We start from the raw sequence: 24,614 nt of genomic DNA on the forward strand, positions 1-24,614 counted from the left end.
CATGAACTTATTGTTTGCCATTACAAATATGTATTTCTGACTTGACAAGTATGACAGTACCCTGGCAAATTTCCATGAAAGAGGCAGGAGACGTTCTGACTTTGAAAAACTTTAAAGAGACTGCTCCATTTTGATCACAGGTATCATCTTACCATGGTAGGTGCACATATTTCACTAATGAAATGCATTAATTTCTCAAGAACACTTATTAAAACAAAAAAAGGCTGGGTATTTTTCCCTGTGTCAATAATTAAGGCAGTTGGAATACCAAGAATAAAAATTAAGCAGTATAGCTGGAAAACTAGGTCTATTAAAATAATCTTGTGTGATCTGTACTAGAGCAAACAAAAAAGACTTTGTAAAAGGAACACACAATTGTTCTGGATTCAAATCAAGGTTTTAACCGCTCAAAACATTTATGATACACTTCTGTCACTGTTTTTGAATATGTATTGTGATATGCGAGTTTCTGTCCTGCACCCCAAAATACAAAGCTAACTGTCAGTACTTTAGCAAAACCAGCTTTATTCAACATGAAACAGGAATAGCACGGTTATTTATTGTAGCGGGATCTACCACTCTCTTCTACACAAACATAGCAATCAGGCAGGGTCGTGGCCAAGTAATACTGTTGCCTGCATTTCGATGACAGGCACTTATTTGCTGTTAGCCACTGCAACACTGAGAGCGCAACGGATAAGCTGTCTTTCACAGACACAGTCGTGTTTTGGGACACACTTCAGACTGTCGTCCCTTGGGGGTTTGGGGATGTGTGTGGAGGTTGGATGTCCCAAAAAAGTTTAGAAACCTTACAACATGTATAGAAACACACACATACACACACACATACACACATCCCCCACAGTACACAACAGGCAGAGAGAGAGCAACACACCATGAAAATGCGATTCAAATGATTAACCTCTGTTTGATTATGGAATATTTATAGATTATGTATTCAAATATAATCTGCAAATGATAAAACATTTTATAGAATACTAGGGGGCTCTGTCCCCCTGCACATTTAACTCATCCACCCCCGGGTTTGGTTTACCAAATATACAATTTAAACAGATTGTTATTTTCATGGGAATTGTTACATATGCATTATTTTCAGTTTTACTTTAATAGTTTAAAAAAAAAAAAAAACACAAACACAACACAATATTTGGTATTAACTTTTCTTCAAGATCACATTGAATTTTGATTCCGTGTTTGGACTTGCATCATGACAACACAACACATAACTGGCTGAGTGAATATCGTTTCTTTCTCTCTAATAAATAAAACTATCGAATTTTTTCCATTCTCTTTCTTCTTTGCTTTGTCATTGACGTGTCGGTAGGACACGACTTGAAAGATTCTCATGTTAAAAGTCTCCGTCTTGCGGGACTTCATACTGCACCAACGTTTTTCGATTCTTAATTTTCGCTGGCAAGTTTAAATCCGAATAATATATTTAATCTCTTTTCGCTGTTCCGTTATTTCACCAAGTAATAATTTTCATTTGTTTGCGCTAATGCGATCTTTCCTATCCATTTTTTTAGACTTTGGAATTGTTGTGCTTCCATTATCTCTAACCTTCTTTGCATGTGTACCGCGCCAACATGTCTGAATTCTTTACAATGTTCTACTTTGTCATCTACTCTGTACTTTATTTCCAGCCCCGGGCATGGTTAAATTCTCTTTCTCATGTCACATATGTCTTTCCAAGAAGGTCATGTCTCAACCCAATGTTTTTTTATATAACAGAGAGATAAAGCAATACTTCAAACATTTTACTCCTGCCTTCACTGCACTTTGCACCAATTTCATGTCATGTTACAATGTTTAAAATTATCTCATTGATTACTTAAACATTTGATTCACTTTCTTAGCACATGTTAATTGCATTTCTTAACAAGCTGACAGCCAAAAGTTGGTAATGTTACCCAAAAGAATTAAAAGTGAGATATACAGTAATTAACAAATCACATTACCAAGTGTATACTTTTTTTCTTTTTGCAATATCATAGTCATCAAAACCTGTCAGAAGAAAATGTTAAATTAATTCAACAAACTAAATATTTAAAATGAGATTTGGCTCAAAATGAGCAAAGCTCTAGTATATGAACAGTCAAATAACTAACAGGATTGTAAAATAGCGGGAGAGTGAGATCAGATTATGCACACATTGTTGTGGAGGGGAGAATAGCACATCTGTAGACCAGTTACAACAGGTTGTGAACGGGACCCAGACACAGACAGACGGACATCGTTTCTTCCACCACACACATGTTTATTATCTACAATATTTACAAAAGTCAATGCACAAACCCAGTGCCTCCAGCACCGATCCCCCAAAGTCCAGGCCTTTCACAATCTCTTTTAGGCCTTCCTTCCTTCAGGCCGCCTCCAGTCCTCTCTCCAGCTCCATCCTCTTCCACCCGACTTCCGCTCTCGAATGCAGGGAGGCGGCCCCTTTTATCACACCCCGGATGGGCTCCAGCTGCTTCCCGGCATTCCTCCACAGACACGCCCCAGTGTGGCGGAAGTGCCGGCTGCACACCCGGAAGCCCTCCGGGTGTCTCCTATCTTCTTCCCCCCAGCACTTCCTGGTGTGGCGGAAGTACTGGGCTCTAGGTTTATTCAGGCATCGGGGCGCCGCCTGGCGGTAGCCACGGGCCCCTACAGGGTTGGGCTTCCAAGCCCCTTACCCGAGGCCACCAACAAAACCAAGGCAGTCGCCCCCTGATGGTAGGGAGGAGGCACCAGCCCTCCTCCGGTCCCCTTGGGCGTCCCGGCTAAGCTCCACCCCCAGCTGCCTGTGACAAGGTCTTGATTGGTTTCAGCATGTATACTGTGTGCACAATTAGGCAAGTTGTATTTTTGAGGATTAATTTTAATATGGAATAAATACAGTGCTATCAGTCAATCCAAAATGTTAATGAACCGGAAACCTGAATGTTTTACAAAGGAAATGCGAGTCTGAACATTCTCCGGGGAATACATGTGTGTGCAGAATTATTATGCAACTAAAGGAAAAACGAACAACTTCCCATCCTGCTTGTTTATTTTCATCTATTAAGGTGAGAATAATAAACAACTCAAAATTTACAAATAAACCAAAAAAAAAAAATCAGTGACCAATGTAGCCATTCTTCTTTTCAATAACAGTCATAAGCCTTCCATTCATTGAGTCTTCAGTTTCTTGATCTGTTGACGATCAACTTTGTGCAGATGCATCACAGCATCCCAGACACTGTTCAGAAAGGTGCACTGTTTTCCTTCCCTGTAAATCTCCCATTTAAGAAGGGCCTACATGTTCTCAACAGGGTTTAGGTCAGGTGAGGAAGGGGGCCGTGTCAGTATTCTTTCATCTTTAATGCCTTTACTTCAATGCATATGATGGAGCACTGTTCTGCATAAAAATCATGGCATTCTTGAACGATGCAGTCTTTTTCCTGTAACACTGCTTGAAGAAAGTGTCTTCTAAAAACTGGCAGTAGGTTTGGGAGTTGATTTTGAGTCCATCTTCAACCCGAATAGGTCCAACTAGCTCATCTTTAATACCAGCCCATACCAGTACCCCACCTCCACTTTGCTGGCATCTGAGTCAAAGTGGAGCTCTGTGCCCGTTACTGATTCAGCCACAGGCCCATCCATCCACCTGGTCTGTCAAGAGTCACTCTCATCTCATCAGTCCATTAAACTTTTGAAAAAATCTGTCTTCAGGTACTTCTTGGCCCAGTCTTATGTGTCTTGTTACGTGGTGGTCAGGTTTCAGCTTTCCTTACCTGGCCATGTCTCGGAGCACTGAACAACTTGTAATTCGGGGCACTCCAAGTAGACTGCAGTTCTGGAATATGACAGGACTGAAGGATAAGGGGTTCCTGGTAGCTTCACATTTGATTTGATTCTTCTCTTCTCAAATCTTTGGCAGTTAATTTACACATTTTTTTCTCAACACGTTTCTTGTGATCCTGTTTACTATTTGCAACAAAACATTTGATAGTTCACGCCCAATATCTTAGCAATTTTAAGAGTGCTGCATCCCTATGAAAGACTTTTTTACAACTTTTGACTTTTCAGAGTCAGTTAAATCTCTTTTTAGGCCCATTTTGCCAGAGGAAAACAAGCTGCCTAATAACTATGCACACCTTGATATAGGTTGGCACTAGGGTTGGGAAAATATCAATACCAATATTTGATATCACAATTTTGACAAAATTATATTTTTTTAATGATTGTTAAAATGTTGAAATTAAAAAACTGTAAACACATTGAAATCATTTCAATCACAACTTTTTATACGAAACAGAACATAAACAATTTTAATTTAAAAAAGAAATTCAGTCAGAATTTAAACCAGTTGTTTTAATGTCAGATGCTATAAACATTCATCAATAAACTACTAAATAACCAGCTTACAATAACCACATGTACAAAATTCAGATTTTTAACAAACACCTACATAAGTTACTCAAATATGCAACAATAAAAAATATAAACAAATCAAATAATGAAGTGACTTAAATCACTGCTGCTCAAGACATAAAGTGCTTCTGATCTAATCTCCTGTACTCTCACAAACCACTTTATTAGGTACACCTTGCTAGTACTGGGTTGGAGTACCTTTTGCCTTCAGAACTGCTGTAATTTTTCGTGGCACAGATTCAACAAGGTGCTGAAAGTGATCCTCAGGGATTTTGGTCTATACTGACATGATAACATCACACAGCTGCCACAGATTTGTTGGCTGCAATTCCCTGATGTGCATCTCCTGTTCCAACACATCTTAAATGTGCTTAATTGGATTGAGATCTGGTGACTGTGGAGGCCATTTGAGTACAGTGAACTCATTGTCATGTTCAAGAAACCAGTTTGAGAGGATTTAAGCTTTGTGACATGGCATGTTATCCTGCTGGAAGTAGACATCAGAAGATGGGCACACTATGGTCATAAAGGGGTGGACCTTGTCAGCAACAATCCTCAGGTAGGCTGTGGTATTTAAACGATGCTCAATTAGTACTAAGAAGCCCAAAGTGTGCCAAGAAAATATCCCACACACCATTACACCACCATCATCATCAACCTTTGATCCAAGGAAGGATGGATCCATGATTTCATGTTGTTGACGCCAAATTCTGACCCCACCACCCGAATGTTGCAGCAGACCAGGCAAACATTTTTCCAATTTTCTATTGTCCAATTTTGGTGAACCTGTGCAAACTGTAGTCTCAGTTGCCTGTTCTTTGCCAACAGGAGTGGCACCTGGTGTGGTCTGCTGCTGCTGCTGTAACCCACCTGGCTTCAAAGTTCAATGTGTTGTGTGCTCAGAGATGCTATTTTGCATACCTCAGATGTAACAAGTGGTTAGATGAATTACTGTTGCCTTTCTATCAGCTTGAACAAGTCTGGCCATTCTCCACTGACATCAATAAGGCATTTTTGCCAATAGAACGTCCGCTTACTGTATATTTTCTCTATTTTGGACTATTCTCTATAAACCATAGAAATGCACTGAGTTGCTGCCATGTGATTTAGATATTTGCATTAACAAGCAGTTAAACCAGTGTACTTTTAAAAAAAAAAAACAAAAGTGGCCGGTGACGGTATGTATTCAGTTAAATTGTAAACGGAAATATAAAAATGTCAACATATTTACTTTGCCTGGTTCACTCTGTGACCTGTGAGGAGAGACCATATGAACAGACTCTGATAGTACAGTGGTTGCTGAAATGCATAAAGGCTTACTGGCAGCCTTGGCAAGACAAGTTAACTCTGATACATGGTCTTTCAACTCCACATCAGTGGATCCTCTTCTGACTGAGTGGATGGCAATACCAGATAACTTAAATGTATGAGACTTGTAACCTAAGAATACATTTGCTTCACTTATGTCTGTTCCACTACCGATTACAACTATGTAAATAAATTCATCACAATACATTTCATTTTAATGGCAGTGTTCAATCAGATTGTTGTTTTACATACTATTGTCTATTCAGTAGTCCTTTTCACACAGAGTGTATCCAAAAATCTCCTGAGATTAATTCACACATTTAGGATGGCCTAAATGTATTTACTACAGCCACTCTGGATAACCGCTAATGTGATTGGTTTATACTGTGTGAAGTTAAGGTTTTGAAAAGTTATCAATAGGAGCCTTGTATTTTGATAAATAAAGCAAAACCACTACCGTTAATCTGAATTTGCTTTTAATAGCATGCTGTAGAAGGACCTACATTAAAGTTAACAGATAAGTTATCTGTGTCACGGACCTAAAATACTGGAACTTAGTGCTACTTGCTTAGCGTTCATGCACTATTCCTACTGGACAATGTGGTTGAATATTAAATGGCTATATAAATATTTGCATAGTGTGTAACAGTTTGCATAGTATACTTTTGAAAAAAACAATTCCAAATTACAGATAATTCTCTTTATTTTGGTAGTGAAATGTCTAAAAAGTATCAGGTGATTTATGTTCAGCATTAATTATACTTCTCAAATTTTCTGGAAGTTGCTACAAAAAGAAAATATATTCACATTTTTGAAAATATGTTGCTTGTGATAAGACTCCTATAAAAGAGTTTATTGTTTAGCTTGGGGGTAAGTCGTATAATATGAGTGCCTCGTTTTCAAGAAGCTTTGGAAAGTTATTGAACAACAGATAATATTGTACAATATCTTTATAAATAGTGGTAAATCAGTGAAAAAACTGCGGCTAGGGTAAGAGATGGAGAAATCCTGCCAGGAATAATTTCTTGAATTTGATCTGGTGCATGTAGACCAAGACTTGCATATTCTTTCATGTCCTTGTTTAGCACTTGCCTCCAGGAATTTGTAAACTCCTATTTATTAAATGTTTGAATTTGTATTTCATTATTACTTTATCCAAATGAAAACTGAAATCCAAATCTATACACCAAAGAAATCTCTCAGCTGGTAAAATGTGTTCTGCAATTCATTCATGATAGGGTATTAGCATAAAAATATTTTTTTCATGGCTAATAAGAAATTACAAAATTTAAACTTCTGAAAAAAGGTCCCATTGTTCTCAGTACAAATTTAAATATTTACATGACTTAATATTTGTTTTTAAAATGGGGGAGAATCTTCTATTGAATTTAACACAAGGAAGGAATTCAGATTCGAGGGTGAGTGTGGGGTTAAAACCTACAGTTTAAAAAGCACTTTGATACTACTACTTCAGACCTTTTTTAATGTTATAACTTATTCTTTCTGATGTTTAAAGTAGTTTGTGCAATTCTGAGTAGATAAACTTATGTAGAACTTCAAATAATTTTTAAATATTTAGAGTTAAAATAGCAGAATTAATTGATTTATTTTGCATGGTTAAATTTTACCAGTGCAAGTGTGAGTATGTGTGCGAGTGGACCCTCTGATAAACTGGTAACCATCCATGCTCATTTCATGTAATGTGCCCAGTGTTGCCAGGCTGTTACTCCCTGCTCCTCAGAATTGGAAATGACCATTAGCTTGCCAGTGAACACAACTAATTTTCTTTAAGATTACCATAAACTGTTTCTACAACCAAATGACATTACTAAAACATCAGAAGATAAAATGTGTTATAATTGGGAATGGCCTCCTACAAAGTACTTATTTTTTGTTGTCCTTATTTTTAGAGATATGCGGCAGCCTTAGCTATGGGTATATGTACCACCGAAATTATTGAACGTTTGAGCATTGCTCTTATTTCTTATTTGTTTTTGTCACTGAATTTACTTTTCATATTTAGGTTTTAGGGCAGTCAACCCAGCATAAACATTTTAAAGAAATTATGATTACTGTACATGTCTCAATGCAGCCACAGATTGGTAGCAGTCGGTTTGTCAAATAAAAAGGAGTGAAACTGAACATGAATTCACTAAACAACCCAAGTCAATTTCTGGAATTTTTGTTTTGATATTAGCTGAAGAATATACTTCAACCTACTTATAGCCTTAAGCAAAGTTTGGTCAAGTTTCTTCTAAAGCAAAGTTTAAAAAGGGCACCAATGTCGTTCACTCCTGCTGTGCTGTAGCTCTACTGAACAAATTCTACAGTTCTATGTTCCAGTCAAGAGAAACAGCAACAAGTAAACTAACATATACATGGAAGCTTAATAAAATGTGTACCATGAAAAAAAAAAAAATTCATAAGAAAACAAAGAAGCAGAATTATAAAACAATATTTTTACAAAGATGTTGAATATTATTGCAACAACCAAGAAAGACTGCTTACCAAATAATTGTGTGGGTAATTCAAGCATTAAAAATGTGAGATAGAGAGAGAGAGAGAGAGAGAGGTTGAGAGCAAACACTGATAGTGCGTTGCCACACCCTCCACACGACTAACCATCTGGATTGGAACCCGAGTACCGTAGGTGACACCTCAGCACCACACTGGAACAGTGCAAGGTTTTCTTTTATGAAGGCTGGAGTGCCAATCCTGCCACCATGCCCCAAAATATTCCTGTAAATTGGAGGACCTGATTGCACGGCTGGATGCAGATTAAAGTCATACCCATTACGAAACAATTGCAGATAAAGGGCCTTGCTCAAGGCCCCAACAGAGTAGAGTGACGTCTAGCATTTATGGGAGAGAAATGGTGCAGATGCCCAGCCTCAGAGCCACCATTCAGTTAGTTAGACTTCGTATGAATAACTTAATTTGTGCAGCAGGATGCCCGCAGTCCCACACCGAAGTTCAAGCCCTGCAATGTAGATCTCTACACAGCAAATCTATTTATCATAGGTCACACACTTTTTAAACTACATTTTACTTCATTAGCCTTTATAAGTTGTAAATTGTAAAAGCAACAATGGGCCTCAATTTGACTGCACTTCTAAAGATTGCACAAGTTCATTCACACAGACAGCTTCAAAATAAAAAAAAAGAAATTTTGGGCTTTTAGCCAGAAAACATAATACAGTTTTTACTTGAGAAAACTTTTGGAAATGCATTTTATCATTGTGGTGAGCGTTTCTGGATTCTATTCCCCTTGGATTCTGAATTGGATTAATCAGTTTTGAAAATGAATGCATTTTATTTATATTTACTAGCCATTCATCCTAATTAAGTGAAGTTATTAATTTCAATAATGGATTACACTTAAGATTAAATGTTCTTGCAATCTTTCAGCAATTGCTATAAAAATACTTCATATGTTCTAACACAAATGGTCAAACATATTTATTAATTGGCACTGTTGTCCAATTATTTAAAAAAATCCTTTTTTTTATATTCCTCTTAGTTACTTAGGCAGTTTATAAAAATTACACAAGTTATTTCTGATAAATCTAATACTTTAAAATAAATAAATCTCACTATTATATTAAAAAAATCCTTCGACGCGAAAAGACTTTCTAGAGATGACACTTTTTGGGAGAGAGATTTTTTCAAGTCACACCCTCCTCTTAAACATTTTTAAACAAGACCACGGTCCTCTAGCACCGAGAAATGAGGAAGTCAAACAATTAACGCCAAAAATGATGTTTGGTTACACAGCAAATTGGTTAAATACATATCAATAGACTGTGCTGAAACAGTGTGGGGTGATCGTGCGGAAGATGAAAACAACAACTTAGAATATCCTAAAGACCATCTACAACCATTTACAAAGTCTGGTCTTCCAATGCACAAATTACTGGAAAAAGCAAGGATGTATCCAAGAAAGGTAATGTAGTACATCTTCCATGGATAACATTAGACAGCAAAGGAGATCTTGATATGCCATTTGTATTAAAATGTTAAAAGTTTCCTGTTTGAATAGCTTTTGCAAAGACAATTAACAAATCTCAGAGCCAAACATTCAAAAAATGTGTTTTATTTAATAGAGAGAAAGAAACAAAATTCAATCACGGCCAGTTATACATTGCATTGATGCATATGTAACAATTCCCACGAAAATAAAAATCTGCTTAAATTGTAAATCCGCATCCCCTTACGCAAGTGGCAAAACCACAAACAGGCTAGCGTGTAGTGCAAGCCCAGGGGTTTGGCGAGCAAAGCTCCCTATTGTATTAATAATGCTACAACACTTTGTACTGTATTTAAGTAGGCTGATCATGCCAACAGCTGCAGCAGATTTACTTGTACACACACCCCACCCATATTTTTGCTGGTACTGAAACTTGTGCACGTGTGTTCAGGGTACTCATTCAAAGAACACTGGGAAAGTGTGGCTGCCACGATGAATGGGCATAAGCATTCTGAGCGTTTAGTATAAACCAGCCCTAACACACTCGATCCACTGTACACTGTACTTTCAGAATTTCAAACACTTCAGTTACACCAAAATTTAAAAAAAGACTTGGCTGTTTTAATCTTTCCTCGTAACATATCCGCTGCAGTCCAGGAATCAGCGTATTTGTTTTTCTCTAGACTTTTTCTAGCGCTGCTATGCCTTTCTTTTGCTCTGGAGCCCAAAACTTTACACATTACTCTACCCGAGACGCTACCAGGGTGTTAAAAAGCTTGAGCACAACCTTCTTTAACATGTACTTTACAAATTGAGCTATATAACCTAAATTTCTGTTAATTTATCCTACAAAGGCTTCTAAACACTGTCTGGAAGTTGATAGTGATGAGTTCCCTACAACTCCCAAAAATTTCTCACAAGTTTTACTTTCAATTTTCAGGCTTTTCTGTATTCAAATCAAACATTTTGACTCACCATTGTAACACCTTAATTTAACTTACATTCAATTTCATCTGCAACAAATCTGCCCAAAAGAGTATTCTGCCGAAGCCCCTCTTTGATGACTGAACAGATTCCAAATTATCTGCCAACCTTCCTAGCTTGGTCTTATCTGCAAATGTAACCAGCTTGTTATTTATATTCCTTTCCAAATCATTTATACAGTATATATTAAAAATAGCAGTGGCCCTAGAATTGACCCCTGTAGGACAACGCTCAGAATTGTACCCAATTCTAATGTTCCTCGCACCATCACCCTCTGCCTCCGGTGTTTCAGCGAATTCTGCATGCACTTACATACTACACCCTGAACTCCCAGCTCTTTAATGTTTGATGCCCAACCTCTCATGTGGCACCTTATAAAATGCTTTCTGAAAGATAAAAATATCATATTCACCACTGTGATAATATCATTTTGTTGCTTCCTCATACATTCAAGCATGTTAGTAAAACAAAACCTCTCTCATCCATACTGACTTAAAACTCCTGTTTTTTACCCAGTTTTGTTCAATGTTATCCTTAATAATTCCTTCCACTAGTTTGCTTGTGATGCATGATAGGCTTTCTGGCCTATAGTTTCTTGGGTCTGCCCAATCACCCTTTTTATATAATTGGATAGTATTTATCTTTTTCCAGTCCTTCGGAATTTGTCCAGTGCACAATCACTTGCTAAAAATGTGTGTCAAGAGTTTTACATATTGGACTAACTTCCTTAAGCACTCAATGATAAATATTGTCTGGTTCTGGCGATTTGCTTGATTTCAGACTATTTATTCTGAGCTGTACTACAATTTTCAAATCTCTAGGTACTTTCTTAGTAGCCTGTCTTGTTACTGGGAGGTTATCCACTTACTCACATTTGAAGACCTCAGAAAAAATGCAAGTTACAGCATCTCTGTATCTTTTAGTTTCCGCATCTGTATCTTTTAGTTTCCCTTTCATCTTATCTGCAATATTTCTCTTTAACTACCTTTTAGCTCATTCTCTTATATACCCCACGATTCTCACTGGAGACATCAGTCTTATATGCCTTATATAGCTGGTTTTTCCCCATTGCAGCTTCATTTTCATCTATCTCCATATTTACTCACTGTTGAATTTTGTCTTTAACATTTCCTAACAATTTCAATTTTTCAGATGTTCCTGTCCTGCTTTATATGTAAAATGTTTTTAAACCTGTTCCACTGTTCATTGGCTCTCTCCATACTTAAAAGCTTATCCAGTTTATCCCTTTTAGACTTTGGTATGGCAAATTTTGAAAAGATGTGGCAAAGTTAAACTTCACAATTTAAGACTCTGCATCCACACTCTGTCAAAACACTGAGAACGGTATTATATTATGGTCACTTGACCCCTGAGGTTAAATTACCTCTATTCCATCAATTCTATCCTGATTATTAAAGAAAAATAAATCTAGACAGGCTTGCCCTGGTATTGGTGCTTTAACATGGTAAAAAACAGTCACTGATTACCACTCTCTTTAACTCTTGCTGTTGTAATCCGCTACCTGCAAAGTTATCCCAGTTAATATTCGGGTAGTACGGACTAGAACATCCTGGTGTAAACTTGCTTTTTTAATATTATTCAAACTAGGGATATGATTATGGAATATTTATGGATTATGTATTCAAACCTAATCTGCAAATACTAGGGGGCTCCGTCCCCCTGCTCTCTTCGCTCACCAACCAACAAAGAGATTGTTTTTTTCATGGGATTTGTAAGATATGCATTATGTTCACTTTTACTTTAAAACTTTAGTAAAACTAATATTTGGAATTAATTTTTCTGTTATAATTTTTTTATCGTCTTCCATTGTTAAATTTTCGTCTGCTGATATCTTCCTTTACTTCTGATTCGTCTATTTCTTCTGGAAATCCAAATTGCTGCATTGTTAAATCTTCTGCCTCTAACATTTCTTTGATGATCAAAAGAGGCGTTTGTTCATTCGACTTTTCGGATGATGTTCCTTTGAATGTTTTCCATAATTGTAAAGCATCAACTTCACCCGTCATAATTAAGTACACAAAGAAGTGTCTTAATTTGTCAGGCATAACTACATAAGAGGCATCAGTCAGAATTTCAAACATATAGTTGTCCGAATTACATAACCCAGATGCTCGTGCTGCTTCTTGAAAGGTACCGTACTTAGTTCCATCTATAGTTAGAACATCTTTATGTGATGTTGCGCCTTTCGATTCACCTTTACAACAATTTTAAATGAAACCGCTCGATATCTTTTGGTGATATATTTAATTTTGCAATTAATTTTTCTTGGATGTCACACTCTTTTTTGTTTCTGCCATGTGTAATGTTGAGGAATTTGCGCATACATACAGGTGCTCCCCAGGTTATGGACATCCAACCTACGACTTACAAACAGGGCCGCAGCTGCAACGCATGCGCCTCAGTAACTGCCACGCCATCATCTTCGACCTGGGGACGCTGCAAGCGGTGGCTGGACGGAGGCTGGAGGGGGGGCGATTTCGCTGCCTGTGCAGTGTAGTACCCCTCGGGCAGCTCCCCGCAGCAAGCGATTTCACTGCCCGCCCACCACACTCGGCTGCCCTGTTCGTTCTCGGTGGGCAGTTGGTAATGATGCAAGCGATGGCTGGACGGAGGCTGGAGGGGGGAGATTTCGCTGCTACTGTAGTGTAGTGTCCCTCGGGCGGCTCCCAGCGGCAAGAGGTTTCACTGCCCACCCACCACACATGGCTGCCCAGTTTGTTCTCAGTGGGCGGCTAGTAATGCTGCAAGCAGTGACCCAGTTGTGGCTGAACGGAGGCCATTGAGGGTGAACGGGCTGGCGGGGGGTAGCACTGTAGTGTGCATCGGATGGATGCCTGTTTAATGGGGGCGATTCACTACCCGCCTTTGGCTACACCATGGTAATTCTTGGTGGGTGGACGCTGCAGGCAGCATATTGTAGTGGAGGTGACTGTGAGGTGGGCTGGTAATGAACTGCCCATCAATGTCCCCATTCATTGTCAATAGCAAGCCTGCTTGTACTGTTACATACATAGCAGGAAGTTGTCTCTTGTCAGTACATCAGACTTGTTGACGACTGGTGCCGTCCTGCGGTGATAGCGTGTACAGTGCTGTGCAGAAGAGCTCATCTTAATCTTTTGTCTTCACCCTTCAACAATGTCTCTGAAACACAAATCTGATGCAAGTGCTGGTGATACAGTAAAGAAGAGAAAAAACCATTACCATTGAAAATAAAGTAGAAATAATAAAAAGGTCAGAGAGAGGTGAAACTCCATCATTCATTGGCAGAGCACTTGGTTAAAGTCGGTCAACAATAGCATTTATTAAATGTATGTACCTGTTCCGATTTACATATAAATTCACCTTAAGTACAAACCTATCCCTATCTCGTACGTAACCTGGGGACTGCCTGTATATGCTTTTGCATTTATGTCTGTTTTATTAAGTTCAAAATAAGTCAATAATTTTGTATTTCTATTTTTCGCTACCTTTAAAGCTTCTGCTTCTTCGCCCTCTTTAAATTGAATCATATTCTAACCTAGTAAACAAATCGGTAATAATTCAACAGAATTTGACCATGCATTGGCAATTCCATTAAATGCCACCAGCTTTCCATTGCACTGACATAGAGAGTATCTAAATATGCTTTAACTTTGTCCAGAGACTGTTCTTTCGATAAAGTTACACGTACTCTATCGTGCCCTTTATGAATGTACTTGTAGATGTACTTAATACTCATAAATGCTGCACAATACTCAACATTAATATGACAATTGAATCATTTGAGCATATATATATATACACACACACACACACACACACACACACACACATACACACATACACACACACACATACACACATACATACATACATACATACATACATACATACATACATAATACTGAACATACATACACACATACATACAGGCATACATTCCTTACAGCTTACTTACAAAAGTTGGGCAGATTTCATTTGAAATTCTACGCTAATGGTCATAACTGGAAGCTATTTTTCTGCATACGCTGTAATGGAGTTCAGCTGGAAAGCCGTGGGGGGCGGAGTTTCTTCTGACATCATCACGCCTCCCACGTAATCACGTGAACTGACTGTCAACGCACTACGTAGAAAACCAGGAAGAGCTCCAAAACGCTGAAGAAAACATGCAGTATATAATTGAGAAGGCAGCGAAACAATAAGAAGCGAGCGAGTGACATATACACTGAATCCTCCAGGCACTACTTACAAAAGGTTACATTGACAATCGCACAGATGAGAAGCTTGGATACATGTGCTCCATAACGCATTAAAAAAAGGTTACATTGGGGAACTTGTGTCAATGCATGATTTCCTGGTACACCGATTACATTGATCAGCGCTTCCCAAAACCTGACGGTCATAACTAGAACCTTCTTTCCTATACAGTACTGTATACGGCCATAGCGGCAGCTCGCCGCCATGGGAGGCGGCGGCTGAAGGAATGTGCTTAGCATATTCATAAGTAAGGCTGCTGCGCAACTCAGCACGCCTCGACAATCGCACAGATGAGAAGCTTCGATGCATGTGCTACATAGCGCATTAAAAAAAATAATGCATTTAATCAAAGTTTCAATTCCAAGCAAAGGGGAACTTGTGTCAATGCATGATTTCCTGGTACACCGATTACATTGATCAGCGCTTCCCAAAACCTGAGTATATAAAGACAGTGTTGGAATATTTCGGAATATATAACATAAGCGCTGGGTAGTCAAAACTTAAATACATAAAGTCAGCGTCGGAATATATAAAGTCAGCGCTGGAATATATAAAGTCAAATCTTGAATATATAAAGTCAGCGTCGGAATATATTGTCACGCTTGGGTCACAGATTTGCACAGAGACACAGGAGATCGTAGAAACAAGAAGGATTTTTATTCACAGACTGCAAACACATCAGCTTTAACGTGCTCCATGACAAGTCAGAGATGACAGTTCCGCTAGGAGCAGAATGAGACAGATAAAAGCAAGCAAACCATCAATTTTCAACTGACAGGCGCTGCACAAGGCTTTTAAGTTAGCGTAATATCGCGCGAGGTTTGCATTACGCGTTATAGCGCAAGTGAGAAAGTAAGGAGCAAGCGCTGGAATAAAATCCACAAGTTAATACACAAGCTGTCTCTACAGTTTCTCCACACTGAATCCTCCAGGCACTAGTTACAAAGGGTTACATTGACAATCGCACAGATGAGAAGCTTCGATGCATGTGCTCCATAATGCATTAAAAAAAATTATGCATTTAATCACAGTTTCAATTCCAAGCAAAGGGGAACTTGTGTCAGTGCATGATTTCCTGGTACACCGATTACATTGATCAGCGCTTCCCAAAACCTGAGTACTGTATATAAAGACGGTCTTGGAATATTTCGGAATATATAATGTAAGCGCTGGATAGTCAAAACTTTATGCAAAGATGCCTACATTTAACTTACATTCCTACCAAAGACATTTCTATTGACTAAATAAAAATTCCTTCTATTTAAAATTTAAATAGAACTCGGAACAGATGTTCATAATATCCACGCAGACTTGCACGTGAGAGCGGGAGTCATCCGTTTTAAATAAATTAAGATTTTATACAAATGTTTTTCATTTTTCTTCCTTGTTGGATTCTGGCACCCCCCGCAACAGTTGCTCATATAGCAAAGTGTAAAATGTTATCTATAATTTTATTTTTTTTTGTTATGGACTTCTTCAAAACTGTTGATCCCTGTAAATAAATTTATAGTATAACAACACTATAATCTGTTGTAGCACGAGCGTTAATTAGCGTCACACCTCACAACCTGCGTGTACCACATTTTTGGCTCTAACGCTAGAAGCGCGGTGGATGCTGTGGGGGTAAGTTCTGGTTTCTGCCCGATATTTTTTTTTTCCCATTTACTTTGTGTTAATAATTTATAATCGATTTAATTTATTACTTAATAGGCAGAGGAAAGAAGACGTGTTTGTGATGCTCTATTTCTTTCTTTTTGTTTTGCAAAGATATGCTATATAAATATATATAATTTTTCTTTTCATTTGTTAAGAATAGATATGACAACAAAACTCATATCAATGACAAAACAATTACATTAACAATCATGTTTATTTTTTTATTAAATTTTTCCTTTTCTTTTTCATAACTTCTTTTACACACTACTTCTCCGCTTCGAGGCGCGGGTATTCTGCTAGTATATATATACATACATACATACACACACACATATACATACATACATACACACACACATATACATACACACATACACACACACACACACACACACATACACGCATACATACATACATACCACGCTTTTATCAAGGCTTCCGTCGGGTAGTCTTTTGAAATGAAATTTTCCTCCAATCAGTCGTAGCAACACGCTTTCTTCCGCCTGTTACATTTTTGTAGCTCTGATGTGTGAATCAATGTTATCGGTGTACCAGGAAATCATGTATTGACAGAAGTTCCCCTTTGCTTGGAATGCAAAGTGTTATTAAATGCGTTATTTTTTTTTTTTTTAACGCGTTATGGAGCACATGCAAAGCTTCTCAGCTGTGCTTGTGCTAAGAAAAGGAAACATTTTAAAAATAACGTAACACGATTGTCAATGTAACCTTTTGTAAGTAGTGCCTGGAGTATTCAGAGTGTGGAGAAACTCTAGAGACAGCGTGTGTATTAACTTGTGGATTTTTCTGTGAGTATTTGGTGGCAGTGTCATAAAGTTGGTTCTGCAAGACTGCATTAGCTGCGGAGCTCAGCTCAGAGCGAAATGAGGTGAATGGGAGGGGAGATGATGACGTGACTCCCCCACCCGCCTTAACTGTCAACCCCCCCCATAAACACAGTCTCTTGGAATTTGCATAAGCACAGCCCCTTTACCAGCAATTTTAACTTAGTTACAAAGTGATCAAAACTCTCGTTTATATCCTGCGTCCTCTCATTAAACTTGTATCCCGCATTAGCCGTGGGCATGACAAACGTCAGCGGCAGCCTGTCTATGAACTTAATTTAAACTTTAGGTTTACACCGTGCTTTGTTTCCGAAGTAGCTGCACTCATGAATATGGTTGTGTGTGTCAGTCGCTCGCTTCTTATTGTTTCGCTGCCTTCTCAATTGTATAATGCATGTTTACTTCAGCGGTTTTTGGAGCTCATCCTTGTTTTCTACATACTGCGTTGACAGTCAGTTCACGTGATTACGTGGGAAGCGTGATGATGTCACATGAAACTCCGCAACAACCCCACAACCCCCACCCCCCCCAGGTCATCAAGCTCAACTCCATTACAGTATATGGAGAAAAATAGCTTCTAGTTATGACCATTACGTGTAGAATTTCGAAATGAAACCTGTCCAACTTTTGTAAGTAAGCTGTAAGGAATGAGCCTGCCAAATTTCAGCCTTCCACCCACACGGGAAGTTGGAGAATTAGTGTCAGAGTAGAGTCAGTGAGTGAGTGAGTGAGGGCTTTGCCTTTTATTTGTATAGATATAATTAAAAAGTACAACATTTCCAGTATAATGCACATATTTTCAGACTGAATCCAGTCTAACTCCTTCTGTTGGCCCAGTTTCATAAGTTAAAAGTGGTTAGTTCTACTGTGATGTTTCTTTTCAGAAGAAAGATTTTAATCACCTGAACTAATTTAAAAAATACCTGTACTGTGCTAAATAATAAAATAAGAGGGATCAAACATGAAAGAAGCATATTGAATGATCTTTTTAAGACATGGAATCTTGGAAAATGTGTACTGTATAAATTATACAGTAAATAACGACAATACAAAATAAAATAAGTATTCAAAGAGCAATTCTGTTTTCCTATTGAATTCAATTGATCTGTTTTCTAAATGAACAAAACCAAGCAAAGCCTAACTAGATTTTAATATTGCCTTTCAAACATCTGTCTGAACAAGAACAAAAATTATATAAAAGTCAAATCAAAGAAAATGTACATATACACTTTGTACATATACACTGACTGAAACTGCCCCAGCAGAGGTTATCAAAACAAGCCATACAATACAGGTTTACTAAAGCAAGCTTTTATTCTTGTCATACTACTGAAATCAAGTGATCTTAAAAGCATACTTTTCAATTTTTCTATTTCTACAGCAATGTTGCATGACATTTTTTTAAAAAAGGTAACTCTAATGAAGAAATTTTATTTGTACCAAATGATCTATCCTCCATTCCATTATGTTATAACCTTACAGCATTCCAAAATAAATGGATCAAAAGATGGAAAAATAAGGTTTCATGTTGCTTACTTATAACTTAATTTATAATTGAAAGATTTCTCCTACTTTTGTAAAAACTCTTTGGTGCCCTCTTTCCACTGGTAGCCTAGCATGACCTTATTTAGCATAATGGTTAAACAGGGTTCAAAGGGCTACCTCATTATCATGATCATAGACTCAAAGTATCTGCATGCAAAAAGGAAATCCCATCACGAATGTCTTTTCTGTTGCTAGCACAGAGCAACTGCCATTGTTTTTGTAATAATTTATTTTCCTAATTTTTAGCATCCATGAATTATATTTAGTTCCTCTGTCATCTAAAAAATGTATAAAACACATAGTAAGCTTTCTGCAGCATACAAAATATAATGCAAGAACCAAAGATATAGCAGAAGGAGGCCTGACACACAGACACAAACAGCTGTTTAACACTAGAATTACCAGAGCCTACGAAAAAACTTGTAATTCCGTCCCACCTTAAATCGCTTCTTAAATCCCTTCACACCTCTCCGCCAGCGTCCTTTGTCCTCTAAATGTGCTGATAAAGAGAAGCTAGGAGCAGCCGGCTATTCCATCCCCCAACCAATTTAGAACATTGCAGACTCGGCAATCCAGCTAGACGGACTGACCATCTTCCGAGTGGACAGAGACGCCTCTTTGTCCGGTAAGACCCGCGGGGGCGGACTGTGTGTTTATGTGAACAGAGAGTGGTGTACGACGCTGCCTCAGTTTCGCGACACTGTTCCCGCTGATAGAGGTTTTATCAGTAAGGTGTCGGCCTTTCTACCTGCCGAGGGAATACAGTTGCGTGATGGTGGTGGCGGTCTACCTCCCGCCTAGCGCAAATGCTAACCAGGCGCTAGCGGAACTCTACGAGATCATCAGCAAACTGCAAACGACGCACCCTGAGGCATTTTTCATTATTGCTGGAGACTTCAATCATGCCAACTTGAAGTCATTTCTCCCAAAATTCTCCCAGAATGTGAACTTTGCAACTAGAGGGGGAAGCTGTCTGGACAATGTTTACACGAGCGCTCCTGACGCCTACAAGGCACTACCCCACCCTCACCTGGGCTGTTCAGATCATATCAGCGTTTTTATGGTTCCTGCATACAAGTCCCTGCTGAAGCGCACTAAACCAGCCCGCAAGAGCATCAGAGTGTGGCAGGTTGGTGCGGTTTCAGCTCTCCAAGCCTGCTTCGAATTGACAGACTGGGACATTTTCAGAGAGGCTGCTATGGATGGTGACTCCATCAATCTGGAGGAGTACACAGACTCTGTGACTGGCTACATCTCCAAATGCATAGAGGATGTTACTGTTACCAAGGATGTTACCACTAGAGCCAACCAAAAGCCCTGGATGACAAGAGAAGTGCACAAGCTGCTCAAGATCAGAAATGCAGCCTTCAGATCTGGAGACAAGGCCGCCCTTAGGGTGACCAGAGCCAACCTGTCTCGTGCTATAAGGAGAGCTAAGTGGGCATACGCGCAGAAGATCAACAAACAATTCAGCAGCACCAGAGACACACGTCGTATGTGGCAGGGTGTTCAGGCAATTACAAACTACAAGCCCAATCCACACAGCAGTGATGGTGATGCCTCCCTTCCAGATGAGCTGAACAACTTCTTTGCACGGTTTGAGGCACAGAACAAAGAGCCTGCGAGAAAAGCAACACCTCCCTCCACTGACCAAGCACTCTGTCTCTCCATAACAGATGTGAGGAGGACTCTATCCAGAGTCAATCCAAGGAAGGCTGCAGGACCTGACAACATACCTGGTCTTGTGCTCAAAGAATGTGCAAGTCAACTGGCTGGTGTCCTCACAGACATCTTCAACACATCTCTGAGCCAGTCGTCAGTCCCAACATGCTTCAAGTCGACCACCATCATACCAGTGCCAAAGAAGTCATCAGTGACATGCCTGAATGACTACCGACCAGTTGCACTCACACCAATCATAATGAAGTGCTTGAAAGGTTAGTCATGTCACACATAAAGACTAATCTCCTGCCTCCCTTGACCCTCTTCAGTTTGCATACCGCTCAAACAGGTCAACTGAGGATGCCATATGCTCTGCCCTTCACATCTCCCTGACACATCTGGATAAAAAGACACATATGTCAGGATGCTATTCATAGACTTTAGCTCTGCCTTCAACACAATCATCCCTCCAAAGCTGGTGTAAAACTGAGCAGGTTGGGCCTAAACACCACCCTCTGCAATTGGATCCTGGACTTCTTGACAGAGAGGCCCCAGTCAGTTCGGATGGGCTACAACACTTCCAGCATCATCACACTGAGCACTGGAGCACCGCAGGGCTGTGTGCTTAGTCCACTGCTCTTCACCCTGCTGACTCACGACTGCACAGCCACGCACAACACCAATCACATCATCAAGTTTGCGGATGATACGACGGTGCTGGGACTGATAAGCAGGGATGATGAAAGAGCATACAGAGATGAGGTGAAATGGCTGTCCGCATGGTGTGAAGACAACAATCTATCTCTCAATGTCGACAAAACAAAAGAGATAATCGTGGACTTCAGAAAATCACGTCCTGCCCACATCCCGCTCAGCATCAACGGTTTAGATGTGGAGATTGTTAGGAGTACCAAGTTCCTCGGTGTGCACTTAACTGAGGAACTTACGTGGACACATAACACCTCATCACTAATCAAGAAAGCCCAGCAGAGACTACACTTCCTGAGGCGGCTGAATCAAGCACGTCTTCCCCCTTCCATCCTCACCATGTTCTACAGAGGCATCATAGAGAGTGTCCTGACCAGCTGCATCACTGTCTGGTATGGCAACTGCAACATATCCGACCGCAAGCGCCTGCAAAGGATAGTGAAGACAGCAGAGAACATTATTGGGGTGCCTCTCCCTTCACTACAAGACATATTTTACAAACGCTGTGTCCGCAAGGCCTGCAGCATTGTGCAGGACCCCTTACACCCCTCACATGGACTTTTCACACTTCTGCCATCCAAGAGAAGATATTGCAGCATCAAAGCCAAATCTGCGAGGCTGCAGGAGAGTTTTTACCCCCAAGCTGTTAGACTCCTTAACACCAGGCTGCCCCCTGGGACCTTCCACACGGCCTCAACCTCCTCTACAAAACAGAACTTTTATACATGAAAACCACTATCCTGCAAAGAACTGAAAATCTCATACTGACCTCTAAGGATTTATGAAACATTCTGACCTGTCATTGTTTACACACGTCTTAAACAACTATTATCATACACTGATAATTTCTGTATTATCTATATCTATTATTTATTATTTATTTACTTATTATATTACATATCTTACACATCAATATTGCTGCTACTTGTTTGTCCTATCTTTGCACAATGTCTTGTCTTGTTTGTTTGTGTTTTAATTATAAATTTTAAAATTTTTATTCTATTTTTAATTTACTATTTGCACATCATGTTGTTACACTGTGGACCCTGAGCTTCGCAATTTCGTCTATCTGTATACTTGTATATGGTTGAGATGACAATAAAGTTCACTTTGACTTTGACTTTGACTTGAACTTCTCTCAGCTCATGCCTTGATTGAGTATCTGGGAGTGAAGTGGAGTTTTAGAGTGGAAATAGGTGTGAAGTGATTTAAGAAGCAATTTAAGGTGGGACGGAATTACGAGTTTTTTCGTAGGCTCTGGTAATTCTAGTGTTAACAGTCCTTGAAAGGACCATTTATGGTCCTGCTGCTAGTCTTGGGAAACATCACTCTTCCTCTTCAAGGAACATCATTATCTTCACAAACCTTTGCACCACACAAACAACCTTTTCTTTTTATGGCCCCGATCAGACCTGTTGCACTGTTCATCGCATCTCCTTTTAAACTTGTTCAGCACATATGGCTGTGCTTTCCCCCCCATGTAGGGTTTTGCCTGCCTGTTCTCTCAAAGTAACATTGCAAAATACAAATTTTAACATTAATAAAACAAAAGTAGCCGGAATTCTAATACCATCTAATTCCACTGTCCACAATTACTATTAAAGCATGCATTTTCTGCACTGCATGTATTTATACTGTATATTATTATGAATTAAATCGCTGAAGCGAACAAATTATGAATTTTAGTACACGTAAGCTATACTCTACTTAATTGCATGGGAACATTCATATTTAGCAAAAACAAGCTGAATCCTGTATTGACTTTCATCTCCACAGTTGTACTGGCATTTGCTGTGCTGTGTCAGAAGGACAACTGATGTGCTCATCAACGATAAAAATGATATGAAAATATTCATTGCTGTACTGCATACCCCCACTTAAACTGTATAGACTGTAGGCAAAAAAAAAATTACAAGGATGTTTACTTTTTCTGTTTTTTTTTTTTAGCAACAACTGCTCTAAAATTGCACCATAGCCAAATTGAATACTTGTTGCACAGATAGGGGTACTTGTGTAGAAGCTTTCGTTTCTTCTCCACCATTAAACCAGGTTACCCCCACCTACTACTTCTTTAGATAGCAAGCTCTCTGCTTTTGCTCATTGCTGAGAATAACTTTTCTTTAACCCTTCACAAGATGACCAAGGGACATTGTTCCACCTCCTTGTTGCTTTCCTCATTCAAACTTGATAGATGCTCAGTGGTCATTTATTTCTTTTAGCCAGAATTCTACTAGTTCACATCTGGCTCATATTCAACTTTTCCATATCATCAACAGTGGATATATTAATACATTGCCTCCATAGCGTGAAATCTATAATTGTTGGTGTGCAGATCAGTTGTAACATTATTTCATGACATTTTAGGTCTAGCTACTCTATGATTGACTTTTTGATTACAGTTTTTAGTCGATAAAGCAGACCCCCTTGTATCTGTGTGTGATTCCAAGTCCTACTACAGATGGTAGTGAACCCTGTAACTCAGTGATTTTTACGTTTACATAAAATCCTATAATAAACTTTCATTGATAAATTGCATAGTACATAACCAACAATAAATAATGAAACACACTGCACATTATTATACTTGTGCTCTCTCTCGAATAAATGAGACTCTGACATTTTAGCGTTAACCCTCAAAGGACGATGGAGCAATGTGTGTGGATACAAGATTGTTTTCACACGCACATTTTACATAATATTATTACATTCATTTCTTAAAAACACCTTAGCTTATGAGTACTCACTGGCTTCTCCACACATTTCACAGCTTCTCTTAGGCTTTGAAAAACTACTAACATTACTAAATGTACTTTAATGCTTTAAGGGCATTATTAAGGATAATTAAGGGTTATTTTCACAACAACACTGTGATAATGTAACAGTGAATGCGGACAGCAAAGTACTAGAGGCTAAAGGCTGATTTAAACTGTACTTAAAGCATTAGCATGATGAACAACCATCACGCACCAGTAGTGCACAAGTGTGTGCCAATGAGTCCGATGTAATTTTTCCCACGTTAACTCATGGCACATGGGATGCAGCAATCATTTATTTCTGAAATTATCCATTTAATAATTTTTGGACCATGGCAAATCACAGATAAGTGAAACCACAGAAACCTAAATTCACAGATTTTTTGGATTCTACTGTATTTTGTTCTTAATTGGTAAATTTAATGACAAAAAGGTAAGGTTGATTTCTTCATAACCACCAACTCTCCCATCTGTGCATTTCTTTATTTAATGAGGTACTTTGTTAAAGTCATGGAT

At 38.8% G+C, this 24,614-nt stretch overlaps 1 protein-coding gene across 4 annotated transcripts in view; it reads right to left on the bottom strand.

Moving 5' to 3' along the window:
* The window catches only part of kiaa0232 (KIAA0232 ortholog), a 132,482-nt gene that overhangs the window by 103,546 nt on the left and 4,322 nt on the right, over window positions 1-24,614 (bottom strand). The window lies entirely within an intron of this gene.

Source organism: Polypterus senegalus, chromosome 4 (genome assembly GCF_016835505.1).
Source record: "Polypterus senegalus isolate Bchr_013 chromosome 4, ASM1683550v1, whole genome shotgun sequence".
Classification (NCBI taxonomy): domain Eukaryota; kingdom Metazoa; phylum Chordata; class Cladistia; order Polypteriformes; family Polypteridae; genus Polypterus; species Polypterus senegalus.